Source organism: Corylus avellana, chromosome ca1, assembly GCF_901000735.1.
Source record: "Corylus avellana chromosome ca1, CavTom2PMs-1.0".
Classification (NCBI taxonomy): domain Eukaryota; kingdom Viridiplantae; phylum Streptophyta; class Magnoliopsida; order Fagales; family Betulaceae; genus Corylus; species Corylus avellana.
Genome location: NC_081541.1, coordinates 13,230,041 through 13,254,050, shown reverse-complemented (window position 1 = coordinate 13,254,050; position 24,010 = coordinate 13,230,041). Strand labels below are relative to the sequence as shown.

General features: G+C 32.9%; 1 pseudogene; it reads left to right on the top strand.

Annotated features, from left to right (window-relative positions):
- The first annotated feature begins 8,623 nt into the window (after nt 1–8,623).
- LOC132186627 (probable acylpyruvase FAHD1, mitochondrial) lies at nt 8,624–18,795 on the top strand (annotated as a pseudogene).
- The last annotated feature ends 5,215 nt before the right edge of the window (nt 18,796–24,010 follow it).

Sequence of the window (24,010 nt, the reverse complement as noted above, 5' to 3'; positions counted from 1 at the left end):
TACGTATTTTTGTGAGGATTGAAGGCAATTGTTTAACCATGCTTGTTATTTATTTATTTTTTTCAATGTGAGTCTTTATTTTATTTTATTTATTTGTTTTTTTAACAAATTATCTCTTAATTGATATATCAATCAAATGTGGCAAAATGCTCCGTGCAATGCCAAAGATACAATTTAGAATCTTCACAACTCAAACATTATTTATGACATACTTAATAGCCTCTTGGGCTATTATAAGACAATATTTACAAAAAGTCACTATTCCAATCAATTTCAGATTTATAGCAAATTTCGACAAATCATGTCTCTATCTACTGCCAAGTCATTGACTCCTAGCCTGTTTTTAACCTACGCCACTAGTGCTTTATCAATCACAATCATCTTCTCTGCCTCTACCATAGCACTAAAAAAAAAAAAAAAAACAAAGTTTAAGGACATTTTATATTGGGGTTGTTTTAACAAAATGACCCCATAATGGTTCATTTTCATTTTTAAACTCATACTAGTGAGAATTTAGTAAACAGATTGTGAAGGTGGATTGTCTTTCTCTCATCTCTTTATTCTCTATTCTCATACGGGTTGTGATTATTGTGGAATGTAAGCATTTAGCACCATGTTTTTTGCAAGCAAGAATTTGAAAAGTTTTAGGTGTAGGGAAAGTATGAATTTGTTACAGCTTTTGACGCCATGCACTCCTTTTGCAGGTGACAAAGCAACGCAATGAGGATTTCAAAAGACTTCTGAGACTAATGAAGATCTTCAAATGTAACTTCATCCCAGCTCATAAGCTCCTCACAGCCACGTGCATACCCTAGATTTGATGTTAGCAAGATCACGAAGCAAAAGGATGTAGTAGTTGGGACCTGTCAATTTTTACATTTTTTGGTAGAGCTGGCAATTTTTACATTTCTTGGTAATCATTTGTTGGTGTATATGGATGAAATTGTTTCAATAGAAAGAAGAAAGCTTTGAGCAATTATTGCGTCTATTGCAGTCAAGAAGCAAGGTTTGATTTTATTATATCACAAGTCATGATTTGATTTTGGCAGATTTCAACCTAGCTCATAGGCTCCTCACAGACACATGCATTCCAATATTTTGATACAAGCAAGATCAAGAAGCAAAAGAGGGACTTCGTATCAATATTTTGATACAAGCAAGATCAGCCCAGCTCATAGGCTCATCACAGCCACAAGCTCCTCAACCCATATTTTTTTGTAGTGCAAGCAATTTGACATTTGTTAATAATGCTTAATGGAGATTTTTTGTAGTGCTTACAATTTGACATTTTTTAGTAATGCTTAACGGAGATTAACAATTGCAATGTATTTTAGGGGGTCATAATGTCTTGCCATATGTTTCATATGTTCTTTATCCTTATAAAGGGAGGAGGCCATAATGTCCTGGCAGTCTTGCCATTGTTAAACATAATCCTGCTATTTTGAAAAATTTAGCACACTAAAATAGGAAAGAGAATTTGGACAGTATAAATTGCATACATTGTTTACATAAATTACAAAAGTACATAAATTATTTCCATAAATTACATAATGTGTTTACAAGGCAATTCTTTTAGCAATTTTCATGTCTTCCATAAGAAGAGAACCAAACACAATGTATGCGTTTTTCCATTCCTAATGGTTTGCAAGCCACTTTGATCCCACTTCAACCTGGAAAACTACCTTTTATCCCACTTCATCCTGGAAAAGACACCCAAGAAAGTATCAAAAATAGTAATTTACCATCCACTCTTGTGCAGCTCCAGTTTCAATAGAACTTACCCAGTCACACATTATGAAGCATTTCAACATTCCATGCAAGAAATATCAAAGAAAAACCTTCACCCCATTCAGCCAAGACAGAATAAAGCAACCCAAAAGAAAAATCTCTCACACATCATTTCAAACACCAAATTTGTATCAACTGGGGTTATGCAGGTAGAACAAAAATTCATGAGTATATCCATGGAATAAAAACAAAATTCAATGCAGAAGCAAAAACCCATGGTTTTTCACAAATTCTAGAACAACAAAAAGAAAAAAAGAAAAAAGAAAAGAAAAGAAAAGAAAAAAACCAACCCAAGCTCTTCTTGGCAAACCAACAGCAAAAAAATTAACCCAAGATTTTTGTTATGTTGCAAAAAAATTAACTAACCAAAAAAAAAAAAAAAACGGTATGAGAACAGTAAAACTGTGAAAAAATCCTATTTCAAAATTTCACTCACAAAATTAGTTGCAAAAAAATGATCTTGACAAAACAAGCCTCTGAGCTTGTGCCGTGGGTGGTGTTCACCTGGTTGGTTCTTGGATGGTGGACGCTGTTGGTGGCGGTCTGCTGGTGGCGTTCAGTGGACGACGTCGCCGGATTTCGAGTTGTATCCGTGGGTGGGTGTCATCGATTTCGAGCTGTTTTCTCGTTCTCAACCCAAATCACAACCCAGCAACAACATACCCACAAAATAGTCTCCCCACTTCGGCCATTAATCCAAACAACATCCATCCAACACAACCCATAAAAAAATTACAGAAAATTACCTTTGGATTAGCAGGAACCCTAGTTCGTTTGCGTCGGTGAACTGCAAATACATGCCAGTTATGGCCGTCTTTGGACACCGGTCTGATTGGTGGCCAGTGGGTTCTGTTGCGCCGATGGGTGCGTCGGTGGGTCTCTGTGGGTTTGTCGGGGAAGCATGGGTTTCATCGGGGAAGGTTTGAATCGGGGAAGGCTTCATGATTTGGGGGTTTAAACAATAAAACCCCCAAGTCAGCCAAAACTCATCGTTTTGATCCTACGTGTCAACAATGGACACGTAGGATCAAAAAATTAGACTGATCTGGCCTTCATTAAAATGGTGCGTTTCAACAATCTAACGGCAGTTAAAAACTTATGATGGTAGGGATTTTCTTGGCATTTCGATTGACTCGGGAGTAAATTTTCGAAAAAAAAAAAAAAAAAAAAAAAAAAAAAAACCTCAGGGAGAATTTAATTTTGGTGTGTTGACTCAGAGATTTATAATATATTTACCTATAGTCCCCAAGAGGTAGCTCAATCGGCTGTGACCACGCCTAATGAAGCAGATGTCACTAGTTCGAATTCCCCTCCCCACTCTTGTGCGGACATGTCCCAAAAAAAAAAAAAAATTACCTATATATTAATAGGTTAGTTAAAAACACATATATAGAATTAGGAGTTATATGTATTAATACCTTATTTAAAAAACCATATATAGAAAAAAAAAAAAAAAACAATATATATAAAACAACCATATATGGGATTTTTTTCTTACAAAATAAAAAATTGTTTATGTGATAATCATTGTGGTTCAATTCTTACCAAAGTGGCAGATTTGATGCTCGAAAATGCATACTATTTTTTATTTAATATATTATTATTTTTAAAGTGGGTTTTGGATTTAAATTTTTTCTACTAAATCTCTCTTATTTTTTTTTAATTTTTTTAATTTTTATTGTCTTTCATATCATATATTATCTCTCTCTAAAACTCTCCATGCAAATACTACAAATTCACATAATCTAGTGAACTAACAATTTATGAATTTCATTGGAGCGAAAGAAAGTATACAAAAAGATAGTTATTTTTTATTATATGAGTATTTTTCATTTTTCATTTGTTTGTCTTTATTTCTTATGATTTTGTTCTTCCATTTCCAATTTTTTGTTCTAATATATATATATATATATATATATATATATATATTATATTTTATTTCTACTCTGACAGTAGTTTCTTTTACATATATATGCGAATAAAAGTGGTTGAAAGCAAAATGTGTTTAAATCTTGAAATTAAATTATAATGATTTACTCAAATATTTTTTTTTTGAATTTTTTTTACTTTTGAAAGCAAAGTATGACACAAGTTTATTTGATTATTGTCTAAAAAAGGAATATAAATGCTTTCAAAACACCAAAGAGACAATTAAGCATTGACCATGACTTGAAATGATTTATTTGATTGCATTAGATATTGAATGAAAGATTTGTTTTATTTTGTATCCATAAAAAAAGATTTGTTATTTTGCTCTGTATTATTTTTTAGGAAAAAATATAAAAAAGCCTAAAAAACTATTAGTTGTTTGCAATATAGGCTCATAATGTTCAAAAGGTACTAAAGTAGTCTCACAAACTATCAAAATGTATCAACAAGGCGACTTATTTTTGTATATTCCTATAATACCCCTATTCTTTTAACAAATAAAATAATAAAATAATTGTAAAAAAAACCAAAAAAATTAGTGAAAAATACAAAAAAACCAATGGGCGAATAAATACAAAAAAAAAAAAAAAAAAGTTTTTTGGAATAAATAAATAATTAGTCACTATAGTTGGCCTAAATTACAAATTGCTTCATGTCATATTAAGTAGTAAAATCAATGGGCAAATAAAAACAATTTTTTAATAGAATTTGACTCCAAGGACTAAATTATTATTATTATTATTATTTTTAAATATCTCAAGAACCGTACCTTTGATTTTATTTTAATACGACATGAATAGTCATTGTAGTTGGCCTAAATTATTTATTTATTCCGAAAAAACTTTTTTTTTTTCTATTTTTTTTTAAATTTTTTTTTTTTTTACAATTATTTTATTATGTTATTTGTTAAAAGAATAGGGGTATTATAGGAATATAAATAATAAGTGGCCTTTTTGATACATTTTGGTAGTTTGGGGCTACTTTAGTACCTTTTGAACATCAGGAAGCTATATTGCAAACGACTGGTAGTTTATGGGATTTTTTTTTATATTTTTCCCTATTTTTTAAATGTTCATAATTATATGAGTTTTATTTGTATTGAAATATGATAGGTATCACACAAATATCATCACGAATTTCTTCTAATTTTTTTTTTTTTGTAAATGAAGCATTCATACTCATTCATTGATAAATGGTCGCGAGCGAAAAGCTCTTACAAACAGAGCAAAAGTTCTGAAGCAAATTATAGCCGAAACAAAGGTTATAGTTGTCAACAACATACCAAATCAACAATTACAAAAACATACACTAACCCATGACTATTCGTCTGGTTTAATATCATATCTGCACCAAACAGACACACAATCCAATGCATAGGTAACGCTTATTCCTCAACCTTGAGAGCAAAGAACCCCCACGCCAAAACTCATCCTCTTAGACCCGAAAGCCAGGATATCGATCACATCCATAACCCAAAGGTCTGGACCAAATGCAGATACCCCACATAGCATTAAACTACAAACGAGCATTCTTCTAATTTTTTATTAATGCTTTAATAATAAGAATTCAGATTTTCCTCTTGCTATTTTATTTTTTATTTTATTTTTATATACTTCTTTTTGTTATAAATTACACATATGGGAACAAATATTTGAACATGTTTAAATTTTTATGGATTAAAATAAAATTAAGTGTCTTATGATATATATATATATATATATATATATATATATATATATATATATATATTTTGTAATTTATACATTCATGCAATGTTTTGTGTAACTTTGTGTTACTATGTTTAGTAATGTACTAGTGCACAACTAATGTTTTTTTTTTTTTTTTTATTTAAAGAGGTTAAATATATTTTTATATGTCTTTTTTAACCTATAATAAAAAGTACGATCGATGAAGATGTATTTAAATTTTAAAACTAAAATATAATGAAGAATTCCGCGCATGGCATGGGTTATAAGCTAGTTATATATAAACTTACAATACCCTTATTTTTGTGACTTGTAATACCAATATATGCTTCTTTAATTATTGATTGGTGGAGCATTAAGCGAAAACATATATATATATATATATATTTCAATAAGATAGCTAGATAGGGGTGTGTTGAGAAGAAGCTTTCAAATGTTAGTATTAAGTCACTATCTTAGAGCCAATTAATAAGATGATGAACGTTTGGGGAGGGGCTGTGGCACATCTGCGTCCACATCACATACTCTTCAAGTTTAAATTGCATTAGAAGCAAGAAGCTTTTTTGCACATGAGCCCCCAAGATTCCTTTGGAAGGATCCAAAACCAAAAGAATATAGGACTCGTACCCCCCCACGTTTGACTAGGAGCACACACCTTGTCCATAAAAGTTACAACAGCCACCAATTCCTTTCCTCCATCATTTATCATTTATGGATTTCTTCTTTATTGGTTTGCTTCCCTTCCTTCAAGAAATGCTATCTCTCTCTCGCTCTCTCTCTCTCTCTATGTATATTTCTTGTGTTTTTGTAGTTTAGCGCGGCAGGATGGAGAGTAAGAATGCAACATTAACGGGCTGAGTAAGAATGCAACATTAACGGGCTCAATGGCTTGCCATCATGTTTACATTGTTTTTCATCTTTTCTTGTATGTAATGATATCAGGGTGCATGTGAGAGCGTCTTGAATTGATCCTTTTGATGCCCTCCAAAGCATTTTCTGCATTGGACGTAATTGTCAAACCCTACAGACGGTTCAAAGTTTTTAAAGTGTTGTTTGTGCGGTAGGCATGTGTGTACATACATTTCCTTTTCCTTTTGGTTAATTGATCATCTTGTCAAAAATTGAAGAGCCCTTTTACGACTCTAACATAAAAAGTTACAGCTGCTTTAGTAGCAAAGATCGACTTTAACACACACCCTTTTGAAACAGATCGACATATTTTTATTTATATATATATATTTCTCGTAATACTACTGTTTCCCCACTTGGGAAACAGTAGTACTACTCTCGCCTCTCTCTCTCTCTCTCTCTTTCTCTTTCTCTTTCTCTTTCTCTTTCTCTCTTTTGTTGCATGTGTTATACAAATTAATGATGTTTGGAACCATCACTACCGTTGGAAATTATCTTCTTGTCACACTTACATGGGGACCTTGCATGTGCATCTAGTTACACCAAATCACTAAAGGTATGGAACATCATAAAATAAAATCATTACACCCACTTTTGATAATCTTGGTGACAAATTGCATTTCAATCACTTTCTCTATCATCACTCAGATGGGATTTCGTACCTTCTCTACCAAATAACATTTCAATTTATATCATTCCGTTCAACAAATATTTAGCTAAAAATGGACAGTTATTTATATTTTATAACAATTTCCTCTTTTCTCAAAAGAAATTTTTTTTAAGTGTTCATGAAATGATAGATTGCCTTGAGTGGTCACGTCTCTCAAGTCTCATATATAGTGGGTATGAAGTCTAGTGTTAAAGTTGCAATCCCAAAGTGTCAGGCATTATGTACGGTTGAGCAGAACAACCAACATCGATCATTTTCGCTTTTCCTCCATCATTTCATCCATCAGTAGTACTACTAACGTCGAATCCCTTCAAAGAAATTTGATCAAGAAAGATACATATATGCCCTAACCAATCTTAAGCAAATCATGATCCGCATCTTGCTACAGAGCTAGCAGCTTACATTTGATCCCCTTCTTCCATGCCCCACATGTCTATGTCTGTTAATTGCTAGCATGTCGTGTTCTTCGTTGCTAGGGTAAATTAGTATTCATGTTTGGTAAACAACTAATTAACACTGGTCAAGTCAAATATATGGAGCTAAATAAAGAGATTTGGTGAATCTAATGGTAATAATACATGGGGATGGGGATATCTACTTGGTTTGACATTTCTTACTTGAGAAAGCACTAATTTCTCTATGTTGGATTTAGTCAACATACTTTGATTTATATAAAATAATAAATAATAGGATAGGATGGCAGTAATATATAGTAGAGCCCATGGGAAATCTGAGTGGAGAGAATCTGGCTCTACTAGATTGTCCACATTACTTGGTCTGTTCACAAGAGATATATACCGAGTGCCGAATACAAGAGGTGGATCTGAGTCAAAAGAAGATTAGGGAGGCATATATAGACCTTTTGACCCCTCCGTTCCCACGGAAATATAAAAATCTGGTAGCGAACATGGTATGTTTTTTTTTTTTTTTTTTTTTTTTTTGAGGATGTGGGATAATGCTTTATCTAAGCTGAAAGCAGCTCTTTGACTCCCATTATTTTGATGGGAAACAAAGTTCGGTAAAAGAATACATCACTTGAGATATCTTGGAAAGTAATTTGTTGCATACATGACAACAATGAAGCCTTTCCACGAGCATATTCCCTACACCTTCTGTCTCTATGCTTTTCTTTTTGTTAGAATATTTTGATATTATACTATTATGTTGCATTATATGTTTTAAGGTTTAGTTTAGGGTTTTTTGTTCACTACTTTTTTTCTCTCTATATATAGAGAGCTATGTAAACATATCATATCATTATCAATACAATGTAGTCCATTATTTCATTCCGCTCTCTCTCTTCTCTCTTTCATTCTTCTGCTCTCCAATATATTCACAATATATTTAATACTTTCCTTTTCTTTTCTTCTCTTTTCTTTCTTTTTTTTTTGAATTGTAGGTCAATGTTTGTGTTGGAATTATATGGATCCCATTCATTGAGAGAGAGAGAGAGAGAGAGAGATCCAATAAAATCCTTTAATAAAACTCATGATATATGGTGGTGAGTGATCTAAATTTACACAATTTCAAGAAACCTCTTGATAAAGGATACAACAAACAAATTCTATGATCCATATAAAGCTAACAAGGGTGAAATTGGTGGATTGGGGACACTCGGGAAATGGGTTTTGTTGGTTCTGCAAAAGTTGTTTGGAGGATATTTGACATCACTTGTTTTTTTTTTTTTTGGCAGATTTAGTAGATGAATTTGGAGAGTGATTATGAGTAAAAAGTAAAAACAATATTATTGACTCTCCTTACATAAATTGGGAAGATGTTCTTGAAAGGAGGTGGCTTGAAAAAGATTTCAGATTGATTTTGGGGGCAGTTTCTACAATATCTAGAAGACTGATTTTGGGGGCAGTTTTTATTATTTGGGATGTTCGATCATGGCTAAGAGCAGCTTTCGATAATCTAAAGGACAATGTAGATTTAAGCAGTAATTTGAATCTCCCAATTAACTAAGACACTCTGTTCAACTGTCGACAATTTTTAACATGACTCGCGAATTTAACATAAACTCAACACGGAATTAAAGAGTTATGGTTGGGAAGTCTTGTAAGAAATTTCATTTAAAGTATGTCCATTATGTCACATATATTATTGTAATTATAAAAAATATATAATTATGGTGTTCAGTAATTTATTTCAATTAAAGCTTATTGTGTGAAATCAAATATTCTGAATTAAATTGCCGATTTAATTCTTGTGGAACAAGTATTTGATTTCATTACTGATTTTATTTTGTTGAATCAATTAGCTGTATTGATTAATTATTTGATTTTTTATTCCTTGATGTGAGGAATAATTAAGGTAACAGCTCTAATTGAGGGTCCTTGACCTACCTATAAATAAAGCATGTGTATTCCATTAATTGGCACTCACTGGTAGGCATAGGTCAGAAGAACCTCTAAATATTTTTAGTTTTCTAGATTTTGTTTCTGTGAAGTTGTTTTTCAATTGGCTTGAGCAAAACATGGCTAGAGGTATTTATATAATTATTTATTCCGTTGCTAATTTTATTATCAATTAGCATTTAATTATATATAAAATTCTTACAAGTATATTTCATTTAATTAAATAAGTCGGGTTATGATAAACTTATAATGTCTTATATCTATACTTTGACCCGATACGCGACATAATAACAAACAGTTTTTGACCCGCAAATCAATATCTAACATGAATTCAATATAAAATTAGAAGGTTAGGGTTGAGGCGTTTGACCCGTTTAATTAAATGGGCCAAGTTACTATTGACTTATATAATCTTATACACATGCTTCATCACAACTTGAACTCAACACCCAAATATGAATTGCCACCCTTCCCCTGTGCTGTAAAAAGCTAAATGAATGTTTTGTTTGTTGGTAATGTATATGTTTTGTTGTCTGTTGGGACAAGAAGTTAAGTGCTCTGTTTTGTTGTTGCTGTAATTGTCTGGTTTTTTCTTCTTCTCTGTGAGTTGCATTGTAATATTCTTGTGTTCATTTATGACAATTGCTTATGCGGTCATAATCTTACAAATTCCCATCAACAATATAGAAAGAAGTGTGAACTTATTACCTTCTTTAACTTGAAATTAAGGAGGATAAATATGGTCATTAGTGATAAGTGACAATCATTTGAAACAGAAAAGGTGGTGATTCATCAATTTCTAAGATCTCATGACCGGCCGCCATGGGAAACTATAAGGTGGATAATATGTAAACGGGTTTTATTCAGTCAAAAATACGTACAAGTAATTATAGCTTGAGCTGATCAATTGCATGTGTTGCTCAAAGAATAACTTGGTAATGATCGATGATGGTGTCGGAGTGATTTGTGCTCTTTATTAATTCTTTAAGCATCTTTGAAGTAGATGATCATGTGTTTCCACCATGCATTCTTGAAAATGTTGTACATAGAAATAGACTTTAATTATGAGATTTCCTTATAATCGATCATGTGTGGGTTAATTTACTAACATATGTAGGCTCACACTGAATATATTTGCAATAGCAGTGAGCTATTACAATCGACAAAGATCCTTTAAATTTTTTTGTGCAACTCTACAGTGGAGTTCTTAAATGAAATAATTCATATTTTGGCACTTTAAAGGATCCTTAATTTTTTATTGAAGGAGAAATGTTATGATGTGCTTTGGAAAAATGGATAGCTAGAATAAAAAATGTCATTTTTAGCTAAAATTTAGATAAATATTTGTTGAGTCGAATGTGAATGCTCTAATATCTTAATATGTACCTAGTAATAGTAGAACTTATATTGCATAGACCAAAAAGAGAAGTATTATTGCCATGAAGACTAAATTTGGTGCCAGAATAATTGCCATATGCATATGTCAATGAGTAGTACTACACTTCACACTTATTTTATATCGGCTGACATTGCTCGTTTTAAGTGACGTTTTATGTCAATTACTAATTAAAAAAAAAAAAAAAAAGCTACTTAAAATGCGCTACGTCAACCGATATAAAATTAATATGATAAATAACTATGAAGAGTAGCATAATATATTAGCATTACTCTATGTCAATTACTACTTAGGCTCCATTTATTTCGATGTAAAATGTTTGGCGTGTATGAAAAATCATAAGTATTTTTTATATTTTCATTCAATCACATTAACTTATAAAAATCAATTTTTATTCACAAATATATATATATTAATGCAAAAAAATTAACCTAAAAATTTGAGTTCCAACGGTGGTCCAATAGAGGTCCTGTGGGTAGGGCTGAGAATTTTGACATGACCCGCGAACCCAACACGAACACGACACGAAGTTAACAAGTATTGGGTTCGGGCTTATCAGGTTCGGGTCTTAATCGAGTCTACTCGATTAAGACACGATTAAATTCGTGTTTGGCAGGTTGACCCGGCAGGTCTACGAGTCGACCCGCCAGATACGTTTAGTAAATGGATTTGGCAGGTCAACCCAGTCTGGCTGGTCAATTGGGTCTGGCGAGTCAACCGGGTTTGGCGGGTTAGCCGGGTCTTGGGTGACTCGCCAAACTCATTTAAAATTTTTTTTAAAAAAAAAAACTATGTCTAAGTTCTAACTAAGTTAACCCTAACACTTACTGACTTATTCACGGCTTCACTTCACTCTTCACTTCATGGCTTTATTTCATTGGCCTATTTCTTGTTTTTCCATTACTTTTTCTATGTAGGTCTATGTATTAAAACATTATCTATATATTAAAACATTTTCTTTTAAAACTTTTTATTCTTCTTGGACAATTAAGATAAATTTGACTAGTCCCTTGGCCCAAGAGATCCCTTTATTAAATTATTTTTTTCAATTTTGATTAAGGGGTTTTTTTAACGGGTTGGGTCGGGTCGGGTTACCTGTTTAGCGCACAAGTCGTGTTGGATTGTATCTACCCGATATGGCCCGGTTATGCTAAACGGGTCGTGTTTGTGTCTCGAGTAATCAGGTCGCTGGTCTTAACAGGTCCTAATCGTGTCTACCCGATTACCCGTTTTGCCAGCCCTACCTGTGAGGCTTGATGCTGGCTTGGCAGTGATCCGATGGTGTTCTAGCAGCGGCCTAGTGGCGGTCAAGCGGAGGCCCAATTTGTGGTATGCTAGTGGTCAAGTGGTGGCTTGTCGAAGGCCAGTCGTAGTCCAATAGAGGCCTAGTGGAAGCCTGGTGGTGGTCCAGTAGTGACTCGGTGGTTCGACAAAGGCCAACGGTTGTCTAGTGGTGGTCGAGTAGAGGCCTATAAAATTCAATTTTTATTTACAACATAAAAATATTAATATAAATAATTAAAAAAAAAAATTAACCTAAAAATTTGAGTTTTGATGGGGTCCAATATAGGTCCAGCAATGGTCTGACAAGAGCCCAATGTTGGCCTAGCGGTGGTTTGATGGTGGTCCGACGGTGGCCCATCGGAGGCTCAGTGGTGGTCCAGTAGAGGTCTTACGATGGTTTGGCAGTGACCCAACAGAGGCCTGGCGGTGGTCTGGTAATGGTCTATTAGTGGTCTGGTAGTGCTCCAACTGTGCTTTGAGGGAGGTGCAAGGTGGTCTGATGGAGGTTTGGCAGTGGCTCGTTAGAGATCCAACAGCTTGGGAAGGATACACTTAAACTTAGAAAATGGTTTACGAAATTTAAAGACGGAAACAATTTTTCAAAACTAAATAAACTTTTTCAGTCAAATTGAAAATATTTTCGATTTGACTATTATTTTCGGTTGCACCAAATATTTAAAAAAAAAAAAAAAAATTACGCCAAAACAAACAAAGCCTTAGTGCCATATATTTTGATTCAATTTTGAAAAACGTACTTATTAAGATGTGCATGTGGTTGGTCCTTAATAGTTCATTAAGCAACATCTAAGCTTAACTAATATATATTGTGTCAACTCATGAGTTTCCTTAATTAGCTTCATGCATATTATGTCGAATCAATTGAAGTAAAATTGATTCGACACATCATTTCAAAAATTAAAAAAAAAAAAAAAAAAATTGATTCGACACATCTAGATTTTCAATCTCATAATTGAATGATCATTAACAGCCACATTTGTCTAGTCTTCTCCAATACCTAACATTAAAAGAACACATAAAACAGTTTTTCCATGGAGGATCTTCCATTGATTCAGATCTTTAAAATGTGGATAGAATTTTACAATGAACAAATACTGACCCTAAAGTTATATTTTTCATCATAATTATTATTTTTTTTAAAAAAAAATAAATTTCAATATCATTCAATTTTAGGTTCAAGGTAAAATCTTATGATCTACTGTTCTATATATACATATTGTGGTAATTAAGAAAAAAAGTGGATTTTTCTTGGCTTTGTTCCAAAACTGCTTTCAATGTTAGGTACTGTAAACCCCATCAAGTGGGAGGATCGTGGATGATTAAATCAATTTCCCATATCTAGTTAAACATGTCATGCATAGTTTAGAAAGGCTGTGGATATGTTTAAACTGATGAAAAATGAGTCATATTTATTTATCATGTGATCAAGTTGCTTTCTGGGCACATCAACATGTGACTGAATTGACATTAACCTAAAGGGAACATGTGCTGATTATAGAGAAAAAGGAAGGTACCTGCCTAATTTTTGCTTGCATTTACCCTAAATGGAGAAACGTGGTCCTTTGAGAGGTGATGTGAAGTCAGAAATCAAAAGGATATGGTGGAGGATTCACTGATCACCATACACTTGGCACATGTCCCATGTGTTGTGTGATTTGTCGTGTTCTTTCTTTGTTGTGGTCCAGGCTCTATTTCTCGGTGGAGAACTCAATCCTGGAGAGTTATAGGATTTGGTTTTGATCTAAATGAGTTTGCGTAATAATCGGATTAACCCATTCATCATTTGTTTATTTTCGTTTTTTTGTGGGTTAACCCGCCTTACTCACGGGTGTTCTGTCTAATCCGTTAAAATAAAACATAAAATTAAAAATTAAAAATTAAAAATTAAAAAATTTTAAGCTAAAGCCTAACATATTTACCATATAAACTTTATACTTTGAAATTTGCTATTTGCTATGATGAAGTTGAAAATTGTTAATTTTTGTGAATATTTTTATTGAATGCCAATTTGTTAACAATTAAACCTATTATGTTTTTATCATATTGTAATTTGTGAATTTTATTGAATCCCAATGACATTATTATTATATTATTATTTTTTTTCTATTTTTCCTTCAAACGGGTCGGGTCAGGTCTTGTCGGGTCGTATCGCTACGCCTTATAAGTAAATGGGTCGTGTTTGTGTTTTAGAGTTCAACCCGTTTATCTAAATGGATTGTGTCCGTGTTTAGGCTAATCGGGTGACAGGTCACACGGGTCGTATTCGGGTTAACCCGCCAATCCAATTTGCTAGCATGTCATTCAAGGACTAACTTTAAAATGGGTTCATGGGCTGAGATAATTTTTACTGGTGACCCAGAAGCCCAACCTCAATCCGATAGATATGCTCTAATTAGTATACAAATGGGCTCAAATCCAATTAGAAGCTCTATTCGTGACAGAAACCGGTAAACTATATGCGTATTTACAGCTTTAAATAATTCTGTTCCAATAATTACCAGTCTATTACATTTTTTAGAATCATAATTATTTAATAACTAAAGCTAGAAAAAAAAGAATAACAAAGAGAAACTTTATATGCACGGTTGATCACATAATATGATTATGTTAGATAAACTTCAAACACTTAGTAGAATTGAAATGGAGATAATTTATTTTATGGTTTATTTATTATTATTTTTTAAGTGTCTAGTGATATACATTGAGCCACGTTATTTAAAAAATTTAAATGATATGGCAACATACTTATCATGAGACAATATATACACTATTAAATATGTGAAATTTAATCTAAACCATGAAACGAAGATGATCATTATTCTCGTAGAAGTCGTTGGGTTGGAGGAAACCTAGACGGGCTAGACCCTTTCTATGAATTTTACATGTTGGAGCTCAAAAGAATGTTAGAAATTTTTAATTATTAAAAACTTTTAGTATTTTAACACCTTGTTTCAATAATGCTAAAATGATATGATGTTGGTAAGTACTGCGAGAAAAGAAATTTTCAGATTATGCTTTTATAATCATTTGTTGCTTTTCTTGTCCCTAATATTTGATTTACACTTTTCACAAACCCTAATAAAACAACTTGGATATTGGCAATCCAATTTTGGCTCCTCACTTGATACTACACCTGATCATGGCCCAGCAGCCGTTCCGGCCCAATAGTGCTTCTTTCTCATTTGTGCGGCTCTGGGTTTACATTTCAAGCCCAATGGGCGGTTCCAATCTTAATGAATGTTCGAGCCGTCCACTATTGACATCTGTGCTACAAGTCGTTTTTATGATTCCCCAAAACCACTAGCAAACCAGAGGAACATGAACTATTGTACGTTTTGAGAAGATCTCTAAAATTAAAAAACTCTTAATTTACATTTATGAACTTTCAATTTCAATCAATTAAGCCCCCCATCATATTTTAAACTTTAAAAGTGATACAATGACGTTTATACCCCTAACTTTTTATAAAATTTCAAATTTACCCTTAATTTCATGTTTTTTTTTTCTTCTTTTTTTTTTTTTCAAGTCGAAGGGTAATTTAGTATATTTAGGCATTTCCGTTAGAAGTTAACGACTAAAACTAACGTAGTAGGTAAATTGATTGAAATTGAAAGTTTATGGGTATAAATTAAGAGTTTTTAAAATTTTGGAAAGGCCTTCTCAAAACCTGCGGTAGATCATGGGACTAAAAGGAAGTTTTCCCAAAAATGAAATCGTCTTTCTCACCCTCTTTTGCTGCGACCTGATATTCTCTTTACATAAACTCGTTTATATCTGCTTGGTTCTCAGGAAAAGAGTGATGACAAGGAATAGAAAAAAATCCAAAAGCCAAAAGTGTCGTTTTACATTTTCTAATCATGCCCAAGGGCATTATCTCACTCGTCGGATTAAACATAGTTGTTTTGTGTCGGGGAGGGATTAGCCGGGTCACAAATCCAACCGCTTCCAACTGCGCGCCACCAACCGCTTTATAAAATCCAATGGCAACGTTTACTCTAAACACAATGGGCTTCAAAAACAGTCTGTTGAAAAACACCCTCAGTTTTTTCTCAATCATGGCGGTCCAAACGCATGTACTCATTGTTGTTTCAGCCCTGGCTTTCTCATTCTTCACGCCCAATGGTTCTGACCCTGCAATTTCAGGTACCCATCAGAACTTAAAAACTTTCTTTTTTTATTTATATAATTTTTTGTTTTGTGTAGTAAGTGTTTTTGGTTTCATTTGTGGGGCAGATCAATCACCACTACCTAAATTTGCTTTCAGTAGGTGGTTGGGTGACAAAGACACATTCCGAGCCGGTGATATTGTGGCAATAAAGATTAAATTACTGGAACATGCTGACAAGCTTGATAAAAATGCTTTTAAGCCCACTCTTACTGTGAACGAAAAAATGGGTAATAACTCATATGGTGATACCGCTGGTTAAATGCAAATTCGATTGAGTTGGATTGAGCGCTTTTGAAATTGAGAATGGCGTGACTCTGTCGTTGACCCTGGTATTTTATCACAGGATTAACTCATACAGTTTTACCATGTATTTGCTTCTCTCTCTGGATTCAGATAAAAGTATGTGATTCTTGTTTGCTAGTTAATGTGGCTTCTTTTTCTTGCTACGTGTACCAGTCTGCAGGTCTTCCATGGACGGTAGCTAAAGGGCAGGACACCTTCACACCAATCAGTTCTGTTGTAAGAAATGAACTGTATAACTTTCTCTATGCTTCTCCCTTTGCTGAAATTGTTCTATATTGGATCAGAAATTCATTTCATAGATCAAACAGGTGCTCGATCTTAGCAGAGACATAGATGAGAAGTTACTAATACTAACAAACATGGGTTGGGAGTAGGAGGAAATCTAAGAAATTATTTTCCTAAAACATTAAAATTTTCTATTTTAAGTAGTTGAAAAGAATATGAGGGCCGGGCATTTCTGGAGGCAATTAGAGACCAATACCAACAACGCTTCTTCCCTGTACTTGTAGTAGTTCAGGTACTATTATGTATAATCTCACCATTTTTCTAGCTAAAAAAATAGGGAAATACTGATAGGACTCTCCAGTGCTTTTCGTGTTTTTTTTTTTGACAGTATCTCTTGTGCTTTTCATATTTTCATCTAATTTTTATTATTGATTTTGGGGGAAAATGGACGAAATATTTGGATTTAAAATGATTCTAAACTTGGATATTATATTTGCAAAATTAGAAACAAGGGTCTTAATGTCAAAACCACAAAAAACACAAGGGGTCCTATCAATTTTTTTCTAAAAAATAATAGAAAAAGAAGTAGCTTTAAGTAATCAGTAATTACTTACCTGTTGATTCTTCACTATGAGGATTTGTCTTCCTTTTTAACTATCTTTAGGCATACTTTCTATTTACCCCAAAATATTATGCAGCTGCCCAAGGCGATGGTGCCAGACCCTGACAACTTAGAACTGTGGTTGAAGGTTCAAAATCTCCGAACTTAATATCTTTTATACTCTACAAAAATTTTATCTTATGGTCATTCCAAACTGATTGAGGTTGACTGGACTTGCATCACAACAGGTTGATGGAGAAATACGACAGAAAGGCTCAACCAAGGATATGATGTTTAAGATCCCGTTTCTCATTAGCCACATAAGTTCTATCATGACACTTCTGGAAGGAGATGTCATACTGACAGGTATTGCCTGGTCATTATTTTTGGGATAGTTATTGAAAGTCTAAACACTAAAACATAATTTGCAAAAGAGAAATTCTATACACTCTCACTCCCACACTTCTCTCACTCTTAATATATGGCTATAAATATCACAATTGGATCATTATTAGATCACTATTGAATTTTGAATTCAATTGTGATTTAAAAAGCCACGTCAGAGAGTGAGAGTATGGGAGTGGAAACTTGTATAGCATTTCTTTTTGCAAAAGCCTATTTTCCTGTATGAAATTGGGATCTTTATTGATATAAAGGACTCCTATAAGGAAGATTAGGCACTGCTTATCCCAATTATACTTAAATTTTAATCTGTTTTTATGCTAAAAGTGCTTGTTGGCCAAGTTTGTTAACCATATGTATGCTGTTATGCTAAAAGTGCATGTGATTCTAACGTTCTGCAACCATTTTTGGCTTATAGAATACAAATGCTTAGCAATTCATACTTAAGGTTTAGTTTGGATCCTTAAGGTGGCTAAATAAATGATTGCTATGGGTGTCAAAATGGCATATCCAAATCCAAGAGATGTGATTTCTGTATAATTTTATTCATGGGAGGGCTTAATTACAAAATTCACAGGAAGCTCCTTGTAGTTTATTGATAAGTAGTGAGGATTGATGTTCAGCTTCAACCTTGAACGTCTTTTTTATCTTTCATTTATATCATCTATGGAAACAATGCAAAATGGAATTAGTTTCACATTCTTTGCATAGTAATACTAGTGAGTTGACTCATTTGTATATGACACAATCTTACAAAGCAGCTGGTTCTGGTACTAACATGATTTCATGGCATTATTTTTGCTGATCATGTTTAGGTCCATCCATGTATCCATGTTCTTCCAGAGTTATCAACCTTTCTAAGACAAGAATGAAGATAATGAGATTGCATTAATTGTGTTGTTGATGCTGTTTGTGCAGGCACTCCACCAGGCGTCGGCCCTGTGAAAGCAGGTAAAAAAGATATATAACTGCAGGCATAACCAACCTACAGGACGTCAACTTCAATGTTGAAAAACGGCAAAAGCCGGGAGGTTCTTAAATACATTCTTCCCATCAGCAATTATCCCTCTGGAGTCCGTAGTTAGTTTGGTCTCTGTTCATAACGGTTCTTTTTCTTTGTGAAGTTGTTCGCCTGAGAAGTCATACCGTAGAAAACACTATTCTTCTGATCCAGTTGTTTGAGAATTGAGAGAGGCCCAACAACTTAAAAGGAATTTAAATAAGTGGCTCCATTATGGACATGATTTTCAGAAAGCAGAATAACTATTTATTGCACTTTTACGAGTAATACTACCTACCATCTTTTTATTACACTTTCTTCTTTTAAAAATTGATATGACTTTTAAAAGATGCATGTTACACAATCATATTTTTTATAAATTCAATAGATCAGCTATTAAATTTGTGGACTTGTGTAAAATCCACACAAATTCAGTAGTTTATTTATCAATTCACTATGAAATTGGTTAAAAGATGGTTGAAAAAGAATGAATTCTATCATTTCTTTTCTTAAAATTACCAGTGAGTTTGTGATAGATCACTAGTGGATCAATAATTTTAAAAGTCACATCAAATTTAAAGAATAAAATAAAGATAAAATGATGGTATGTAACATTACAGAAATAACTACTACTTGGAGATTTTTATATATATCATTATAGAGAAATAATTCACGTTAATATTTTTTTTTCATCTCATCTTACAAATTCAATAGATCAATTATTATATTTATGAATACCAGACAAATTTAATGGTAAATTCATCCATTCACCATAGAGATGATCGATTAAAAGATAATTGAAAAATAAATAAATTCTATCATTTCTCCCCCCAAAAAAAAGACAGTATAAAATAAAACCGTCTTTGTCACCCTCGTTTTGCTGCGACCTGTGAGAAGAAGAACAATGGTAATATTCTCTTTACACAAACTCGTCGATCTCTGCTTGGTTCTCAGGAAAAGAATGACAACAAGGAATAAGAAAAAAATCCAAAATTCAAAAGTGTCGTTTTACATTTTCTTATGATGTCAAGGGCTTTATCTTTCTCGTCGGATTAAACATAGTAGTTGTTCTGTGTCGTGGAGGGATAACCGAGCCACAAATACACCCGCTTCCACGATCACTCTAAACACAATGCACTTCAAAAACAGTCTGTTTGAAGCCTCATACAAGCTTGATAAAGACATCACTACCTAAATTTGCTTTCAGTTGGTTGGATGACAAAGACACGTTCGATATTGTGGCAATAAAGATTAAAGTTACTGGAACATGCTGACAAGCTTGATAAAATGCTTTTATGCCCACTCCAACTAGGAGAATCTAGAAAGATCTCCTTATTGCATAGCAATGGAGTATATTACTTACTCCTTATTGAAATTGTAAATTAAAATGGACTACAACCTTCCTTCTCTATATTCTTGTAACATGCATAGACAATTGAACACTGTATAAACTTTATGGAAATATGAGGGTCAACGTTTGAACCATTTCCATAGAAATCAGGAAACTTTAGGGATTGAATTCATAATGGGGCAAACATTTTACTTGGAATGCGACACTTTTTTTTAATTTCCCCCAATATTTTAATTTGTAAGAGTTTATCTGAACCCTCATACATTTTCCAATATATTTTGGCCTACTATCATGACAATATTCATGCTATTTTGCATTGACGTACGTGCTGCTCATATAAATTTGGTGGATGCGAAATTCTTTGCCTGTATCGATAATATTTATGACCCATAAAACTCTGACAAATTAGTTAAGCACAACATTTTCATTCTAATTTTTTGTTTTGTTTTTGGTGATCCGTATTAATATTTGATAGTAGATACTGAGTTAGCTCATAATTGGCCCTATAATATTAAAGCATTTCCAACAACGATTTTTAATACATATTCTAATATTTTCTTTATTTTCTTCTATACTTTATTTACAAATTATTTCTTATCTGTTTTTAGTATATTTTGGCCAATACTCATATATTTAAGGGATAAATACAAAATTAGTCCCTATGGTTGGCTTAAATTACAAATCGCTCTATTTGGTATCAAAATGAACTCAAAGGTCCATGGCTAATAAAATAATAACACATGTCACTCTTAATAAAAAAATATAAATATATTAAAAATATAAAATATATAAAACTAAAAAAATATATATATTATTTTTTGATTAAAAAAATAAAAGAAAAGTTGTGGCTGCCCACCTTTGAGGGGTTTGGCCACAGATGTGGCAGGGGTGGCTTGTGCGCTACCCTCGGCCACTTCCAGAACACAGCATAGGATCACTTATTTGGATTGCAATGCGTCTTGAGTGCTTCTTTGAACAAGAACCCCATAGCTTCTGAGCTCAGAATCACCCACGTCAACGAACAAGTTTAGATTCAAACAAGCGAACAGAGTACTGAAGAGTGGTATTTTCAAGGATATAAAATAAAGTTTTTTGTTCCTTTTTTTAGTGTTAGCGATTTGGATATGGAAGAAAGGTAGCATTTGAATCCGTTTAAGAACCCAATAGACAACAAAAGAAGATCCAGTGCAACCGGTAGAATGACATTGGGTATCCAACGACTAGGGTTGCAGTTTAGATCTACAACCAAAAAATGTAAGTAGTCATAATCCCCTTCTCTCATTGGAAAGGGAGGATGCGCCAGGTTGGTGAGGTCGACGTCAAGTTTAGGTTGCAGCCTCTGGGGGTGGCTGCCCCAAAAGGGGTGGTTGCCCAATTGGCTGCCACCCATTTCTTTTTTTTTTTTTTTTTTTTTTTAATAAAAAAAAAACGAATTTTTTAGTTTTTTAGTTTTTTTTAGTTTTTTTAGTTTTTTTTTTTTGGGTTTTATATATGTATATATTTATATTTTTTTTATTAAGAAGTGACATATGTTATTATTTTATTGGCGCTGACGTGACACTTAATGGAATCCGTCAAATATTTTAACGGAATTTGACTTCAAGGACTAAATTTTTTTTTGGCATACCCTAAGGAGCTTTGAGTTCATTTTGATACCACATGGAGCAATTTGTAATTTAAGCCAACCACAGAAACTAATTTTGCATTTATCCCTAAATTTAAACATTCATCTTTTCTAATGGTCATATTTTCCCGACGATCATATTTATGTTATGGGTTTATAAGTTCTCCCTATTTGGCTCATATTCTCTTACAATCAATCAGTGGATTTGTGGGATCCACCATTGACTTATGTAGGATTTACATAAGTCTACAAATCCAATGATTGATTGTAAGAGAATATGGATTGGGGAACTTATTGATCCCTAGCATTTCTCTTTTTTCAACCCTAATATTTTCCTTTTTCCAACTATTTTCCTTTTTCCAACTATAACATATCTCTAATAGTCATGTTTGACCAATGGTCATATTTTTTCAACAGTCATATTTTTCCAACTTTCATATTCTCTCAATATAAATCAGATTACTTAGCTATAAGTGTTTCATACATCAAGAATATCATTTTCTTTTAAAATACAAAATCAGTCCATGTGTTTATGTTGATTTGCAATAAGCTCCATGTATTATCGAAATGCTATGAGAGCTCCATTTGGTATCAAAACGTTATGAGAGCTCTTTGTGTTATACAAAAATAATAAATAAATCTCTAGTAAAACTTTTGTCCAAAATTTTGACGGATTCTATTAGTCTAATAGGTCACTTCCAATTATATAACGACACAGTCACACAAGTTACCCATAATAATAAAAATATATAAAATTAAAAACTAAAAACGAAACATTAAAATTTACAAACCAAAAAATAAAATTAAACGTCCTAAACTTCCACGCATTTTGAAATTACCATCCGAAATTTAAAAACTCTTAATTTAGGGTATCAAACTTTTAATTTTTGCAATGTCCTCAATTCATTAGAATTTTCTGGTAAATCTTGTTAAAATTCCCAAAATATCACTATTTTTTATTATAATTTTAAAAAAATTGTAGTCGTGATTGAAGAACAAGGTGGAAAAGGAATTGAAGACCAAAGTGGAGTAGGAGTTGAACATCAAAGTGGCGGCTGAAGATGAGATGAGAAGGACCCTTAGTCAGGAGAATAAGGAACTACTTCACGTTCCAACAAGTCTCACATAGGAATCTAAGTATGGTGAATAATAAGGAACTTCATGTTCTATTAGTTATTCTATCTTCTCTCAATATTTCAATGAAATTTAACTATATAAATAATTTTAGAGAGTTCCAAACTAATTAGTCAGTTTCGAGTGATAGTGCAAATTCGGCTAGTGATTTTCCTGAATTATTATAATGTACATGCTAGGCAGTACGTTGACTACATACAGGGGGAGGGAGCATTCTTAGGGATGAATCAATTAATGTTGCGAATAAATTATATCCATCAAAATCCACTTAAATGAGGACTACAAATCGAAAGATTTATGGGATTGATATCAACGATCTTTCCAGCTACATTAAACATAAGAATGGATAATAATTGCATTTATCATAATCTTTCATAAGAGATACATATTCCATTAAAGAATATTGGGATCCAGATATCTCAGATACTTAAATTACTCTAGATGTTTCAGTTAGATTATCTCTCACTCACTACATAAACTTGGAGCATCAAGAGGGAAAGTGGCGGTTGTATAAAACCCTATAAAAGGGACCCAACAGATCAGTAAAGGGAACTCAATTCATCTAAAAAATTCCTCCTAAAATGATTCCTCTTCACTTTTGTACAGACGCTTATTCTTCATAAAATTAAAAGACAATTTTTAGATCAAATCTTTTTTATAATCTAGAGAGCAAGAACGTGATGAAAATATACTCAATAATTATCAACTGAAATATAAAACATTTTTAATACGTGACATTTTCAAGCGTTTCGATGTGTAAAAACGACCAAAATTGCCTAATTTGAAAATCTACAATTAAAAAAACAAAAAAAAAATTGTAGAGGATCTTAATACCTTTTACTGCGACATGTGAGAAGAAGAACAAGGGTAATATTCTCTTTACACAAACTCGTTGATCTCTGCTTGTTTCTCGGGAAAGGAGTGATGACAAGGGATAGAAAAAAATTCAAAATCCAAAAGTGCCGTTTTACATATTTTAATTATGCCTCTTATGATGTCAAGGGCATTATCTCACCCGTCGGATTAAACGGACATAGTTGTTTTGTGTTGTTGAGAGATAGCCGGGCCTAGGGGTGAACAAAAACCCACCCCGTCCTGCTCGAATTTTGGTGTTTTTTTGCAGAAACGGGTTGAATTTCTTCCAA